The sequence below is a fragment of the Toxotes jaculatrix genome, chromosome 5, assembly GCF_017976425.1.
Source record: "Toxotes jaculatrix isolate fToxJac2 chromosome 5, fToxJac2.pri, whole genome shotgun sequence".
Taxonomy (NCBI): Eukaryota; Metazoa; Chordata; class Actinopteri; family Toxotidae; genus Toxotes; species Toxotes jaculatrix.
In genome coordinates, this window is record NC_054398.1 from 18,525,678 (window position 1) to 18,531,726 (window position 6,049).

At 43.4% G+C, this 6,049-nt stretch overlaps 1 protein-coding gene across 1 annotated transcript in view; it reads right to left on the reverse strand.

The window, feature by feature from the left end:
* Positions 1 to 5,755, reverse strand: part of tspan18b (tetraspanin 18b) — a 31,546-nt gene extending 25,791 nt beyond the window's left edge. Inside the window, exon 1 of the mRNA XM_041037417.1 lies at positions 5,496 to 5,755. The gene's annotated coding sequence lies outside the window, so the exon portion shown is untranslated. The remainder of the gene's footprint in view (positions 1 to 5,495) is intronic.
* Positions 5,756 to 6,049: the final 294 nt, after the last annotated feature.

Sequence of the window (6,049 nt, forward strand, 5' to 3'; positions counted from 1 at the left end):
CAGAAACTTGGATGGAAAGAGCAGGAGCACGCAAGGAGGAGAACCTGGGAATAGAGAAGGAGAGAAAGTAAAGAGGGGTTGGGACACAGTTGTGGCTGGGGCACCAGAAAAAGAGGAAGACCAGAAGCTGGGAGAGAGTCCCATTTCATCAGAAAAATGCCTGAGTCAGGAGACGGGAGAACCATTAGGCCCAATGAGTCACAGGGAGAGGCTGTTAAAACAGATCTGGGCTGAGCTTGGCTCACGGTACCGTCCCCGAAAAACAGCTAAAGAACATCAGAACAGTGGCCCACAATGAGGTGAAATGGTTTTTATGGCCAGACGTGTGTCTCCTCATCAGTGAACACTGATGTAATACATACTTCTGATGTGAACTGATAACTCGACAGATATTAGCTTACTGCAGATATATCAGAATGGGTGTTGGCCAATAAGTAACCAAACTGGGTTTGAAGTCATTTAGTAATAGTCATAGTTTGGTCATAGCCCACCAAAGAGCACACGCAAGGAGATTTTTACACTGTAAAATGTTCTGCTCAGTATGTTGGTCACATTCTTTTAAAAACAATAAGGTAAAATCTCTGTATCAAGATTACTTGTTTATGTTTATGTAAAAAATAAAAGTTGCAGTGGAGATGATACACATTTGGCCTGCAACTTAAGATTGTTTATCATACTCAGCTTGTTATCTTATGTGCAGATGGAGAAATATATACCAGCCCTAACACAGAGTCAATTCACAGTATGCGCTCTGAAAATACAGACAATTGTGATATTCTTTATTCACAACACATCGTGTCCTCACACTGAGTGTACAATCCTCCATTTGTGTTGATAAATAATCTGAACATTGAGTTTTTATCAAAACCCATGACAGGAACCAAGTCATTTGAGCAAGAAAAAAAAAACGCAATAGTCGAGTCTAATAAAAGTTCTTTATCTATAAAATGTTCCCTAAATATTATCTACAGTGAAAAGCTCCAGTGTTTGTCAGTGAGTGTGGAAAACAACCACACATCCATAAAATGAGCTCTTCCTCCCTGGTGCTGCTTGATTAGCACCCAGCTTCTTCCTGCCCAGCGTGCGAACAACATGGAACCTGACGTGAGTCAACCCAGTGCTATTGTGTGAACTTAACCAAAGAGCTGGTTGCTCATCCGGCAAACAAATGCCTCCATTTTATATACAAAAAGCATAAACCTGTGTGGCACTACAGCTATTTCTTTTATACAGTGCTCTCTTAGGCTGCAATGTGCTTAAACTTCAGCATCATTCAGCGGATCAGACTTGTGCTCCAGCCTCTCTGAAGCCAGGCAGGTAATCTCCCCACACATTAGCCCCATGTCACATACCTATCAGGCCCAGACTCCTGGCCAGCCTAAGCCCCTCTCTGAGCTTTGACTACATCTGGGGGATAAAAAGAGCACAAGGTGATGAAGAAACCTGCCGGCAAAAGCGGAGGGATTTACTGAGCGTGCTCGCTCTGTGTAATGACCAGTGGGTCCTCACCAGCAGCCTTTAATGGACACCTGAGTGACACAGTTCATTAGTTCTGAAAAAACATTATGCGCAGGAAAAGATGGCTAGGGGGGGATTTCAAGATAGATGAGATTTGAACATCCTGAGACGGGTCTGAGTGTGCCTTCAACTAAGCGCCTACCAATCTGTGAGCCCGTCTGAGAGCCTGCTATCTGCCAAGCCCAGCAAATAAACACCTTTTACCTCATTACCTGCTCAGCACAGCCATTATTGAGGGAAATAGGGTGAATGCAAGATAACCACAAAGACTTCTTGGATTTAGCCCAAACAGTCAGTCTGCTTCCTCCTGATAAAAAGGAAGCGTCACTAGACAGAAGCCCCTCAGCTTCCTGCTCTCAGTGAACTCTGGGGCTGCCAGCTGCCCAACGCTTAGGTCACTCACTACTTCCTGGCCCATATGGAGTCACGCAAGGGACAAAGGAAAGTATGAATATTACTGGATTATGCAGCATTTTCTCTCATGTTCATTCAGGAAAGTGACCAAAAGCACATCTAAAACTTGTTTGTACTTGACATAAGGGGTCACAGAGAGTCCCGTTATGACTTAGGCTTTAATTTATAGTGTCTGAGGAAACACGTTATTTGAAAAAGGCAAAGACCACCTCTAGTGAGAGTAAAAACTTTTTCTGCCCAACTGAGGAAGTTATTTTCTAATACTGCTGTTTCCACCAACCTTTTCTTGTGTGATACTTCAAAATGTCACACAAACATTAGGAGCAGGGTGCGTTGAGATAAACATTCTCCATTCGGGTGCCATGAAACCACAGCAGATGAAGAGGGTACAACAACACGACATGATTAAAAGAACGCCAGTCAAACCTCAAACAAATGAAAATGATGTGGAAAATGAGATGGAAATACGGCATTTATGTTTGTTTCATGTATTCATTTGAGAAACGTTACGCTCTCCTCATTACTCCACACAGATCTGATGTTTTCGTCTCTTCAATGGAGCAGAAGCTTCAGTGGACATTAATCATGTGTGTCGTGATTAATTTGTTGACTGTTTCCATTGCGTTTTGTCGCATTTTGCTTTTATCGCTACACCAAGGTTTCCACTTCACCAAGCATAAAAAAAAACCCAAAAAAAACATTTTGCAGTGTTTCAACACCAAAGGCACAAAATGCAGTCATATGTTCTGAGAAGGTGCATGTTGGCTGCGGTGGACAGAGGCTTTATTTATAACACGTAACCCTTTAGCAAACAACTAAAACATTTGGACATTCAGTGCTTACAATACATAGCACCAACATATCTAATAACATACACCTTCATGGCTTTTAAACAGCTGATGAATAATACACCTTTCTGAGAGTAAATTATTTCTGCCAGCTGAAAAGCAAATTTCATTTTCTCATGTCTCCTGACAACAAAGATGCTGAACCCATTACTGGCTGAGGCCTCTGCATCACACACATTAAATGAAGGGTCCTCTAGCAATCGAAAAAAGCAATTTTCTCATTGAGCCAATAGATACTCCATTTAGTTCCGGGCTCTCTACGGACGGTTGCTGCCGTACTGGGGCTGATACAGGGGAAAGCGAGTGTAGAGTGATGACCCAGCCTCGTTTTCCTTCTGAACCCATCGATACAGATACAGACGCGCTTTGCAGGCTGGATAAGAGGGTGTAGGGGTGGGTAAAGAAAATGAAGAAGAGAAAGGATGGGAACAAGAGGAATAAAGAATAATAGATAAGATGATACGGAGAGGGAGATGGTTAGAGAAGGGAGATGAAGGTTGTGTGGCGAGATGGGATGAATCCGAGATGTAAAATCACAGCCGGTGATCAAAAAAAGGCCAAAAAAGCAAAATGAAGAAAAAGGGAGAGAGGATAGAGGCGAGCCAGAAATCGGAGGCGCTCAACCATGTGGAACTGCAGATTGATTAATTTTAGGCCTTTAATGAGATGTGCTTTGCCAGACCAGGCAGCATCAAGTCAGTCACCCTGTCCCTCTCAGCAGGAGCTGCCACACACTGCAATTCACACTCCTCTATCCCTGCCAAGGACTGGGTGGCAGAGGAGCAGTGAACTCTCAAACACACACACACACTTTCTCTATCTCACATTTCCTTTCCTGTTCATTTGTTTTTGCTGTTCGTTTCTTCACCGGCACTGTGAACGTGTGATTAAGAGCAACACATCATCAGAGGCACTATTACTAATTTTTAATGAGTGCACTGATCACCAGTGGCAAGTCTCACACCAGGTTTTGTGAGTCTGTGGGCGGAATAAATACCAGCTTGGCACGGTGGAGATTTGAATCCACTCAAACATGCTCCCTCCTAATTGCTATCCTCCGCGGTCTGCCAAGGAAACCAAATGCATTGTTGCTGACCTTTATTCCCTGTATAAATTACACTGTAGGTTTACAAACCCTGTTGTTTGCATTTGTACTTGTATCCAGCGGACATCACTTCTGTGTCTGAGCAACTAAACTATTTCCCAACACTCATGTGAATCAAGCTGAGGAGAGAAAGGCTTCAGGCGAAGTTTAGTCATTTGTGCTGGCAGCTGCTCCAAAAGCATCAATACTACTTTCTTTTTTTTTTTTTTTTCTGACAAGACAAATGTTCACCCACAACATGGTGAACAAACACGCCTCTGTTTTCAGTTTGTATGCTTCTCTCTCTACAAATCTCCCAATCATTTAGGTTTGGGAGAAAATAGAAAAGGGTGGAACCGACAAAGAGACAGACAAAGAAAGAGAGAAATCTTTACATGATGCAGCAGTATCGTAGCTGAGGTCATTAATCATGACAGAAGCTGATTTGTCGGTCTCTCCAAGCTGCTGGGGTGGGATATGATCCTTTTCTCCTCTTTCCCGACACACTGTACCAGCCTCAGGGAGATGGAGAGCTGGAGCGAGTGGATGTGACTTTAACTCCAGGCAAGAAAACTCACCTGGACACTGGTGTGTGTTAATGGGTCCCTTGGAGCCAATCTCCTCAGGGCGAAATCTGATTATAATCTGATTTCCAGCTGTTACTGTAACTAGGCAAATGTATGCGTTTTGTTTGAGTAGAAACTTTTTGCTCCAAATACACACTTTTTCTGCTGTTGGTGTCCAAGTTAAGCAGCAAACTTTTTGCTGATAAAAAAAAAAAAAATCACCCTAAATTTGCTTGCAGACTTACAAAGTCACACACACTCAGCTCTTTGTAATAAAGCAGTTGACTGTGCCTTCAAAAGTACTGAGTTTTCCTTTTCAGGGCTCTTGAATGTGTCATGTTTGCTTCCTCAGGACAGAGGAAGTGGGATGATGGTGGTTGTGGATGATGCATCCCTCTGATTAATGCAAACTGACAGTGAACTCCTGCCTTACAGCAAAGGTAGCGCCGTCAGAGACATCCATCTGGTGACCCCATACATCTCTGCAGACAGCCTCCTCCTCGGTTAAGGCTGGACCCCCGTGGGAAGGATGCCAGCTTGGAGACTGACACACATCGCTACGGATTGTCCCTGCTGTCAGGTTTCTCACAGTATAACCCACTATTACAATGAAAAACCTGTATATCAAACCATTTCTATATCAAAACCAAATTTCCATTTGATTCTGGGCACATTTATTCGCCAGTGGATTTTCGGTCTCTGTGTGTTTTTCATTCCTTAAGGGGGAAATAGCAACCTGACCTGAGGTTAACTCAAGTCTACATGGTTTTAAAGGCTAATAAAGCTTTTCGCGTCTTTGGCCATTATTTAATTTCTCTTACAAGACGTTACTGTGGTTTTTCCAACTCGACTGAGGGAGAAAATGCAACTTGCAGCAACAAAGTAAGCTGGGAATCAAACACTGCGCACAACATCGCCCATTAAGACACGGTGTGGTAAATAACGAGCTCCTTCAACGAAGCACGAAAACAAACGAGGGGTTTAAACTGCGGTCATTTATCTTTCGTTTCGACACACAACATTTAAGTTGGAGACACTTTTCCAGAGCAGTGGCACGTTTCTTACCTCAAAACGCAGCTCGGTGCCGAAACCTCTGTCTGTGACAAGCTGCTTCTCTGCGAAAAAATGTCACTAAACAGCCTGAGAAACCTGGAACTGCTGGATGCAAGTGTTTAAAAATAGAACAATAAAAAACCGCCGATCAGTTCGGATGTCCGTGGAGGTGAACTGTGCCCTGCAGCGTCCAACTAATAAAATCCAGCGCTCCGAGATCAGCGATCCCAGTTTGGACAGCATGCAGCGCGGAGGGGAGACTGGTATGCAAACAGTTTTGTGAAGTGACTGAGAGCTGAGCGGCTCATCCTGCAGCCTGCTCTGCTCCGGAGGGCGGAGACTCTCCGCCGACACACACACACGCCTCCGGTTCACCCTCTCCGGCTTATCACAACTCTTATTTGGAGTGATAAACACAAACTCAGTGTTATTTTGAAAGTCAGCGATATCATTCTGTATCATAAAGACAATAATGATCAAAAATCTTAGTTCAGTGGCAGAATAAAAACAATTTCAGAATAATTCTGACTCTAACGCTTTTCTCTGGATTCAGACTTTTTTTTTTT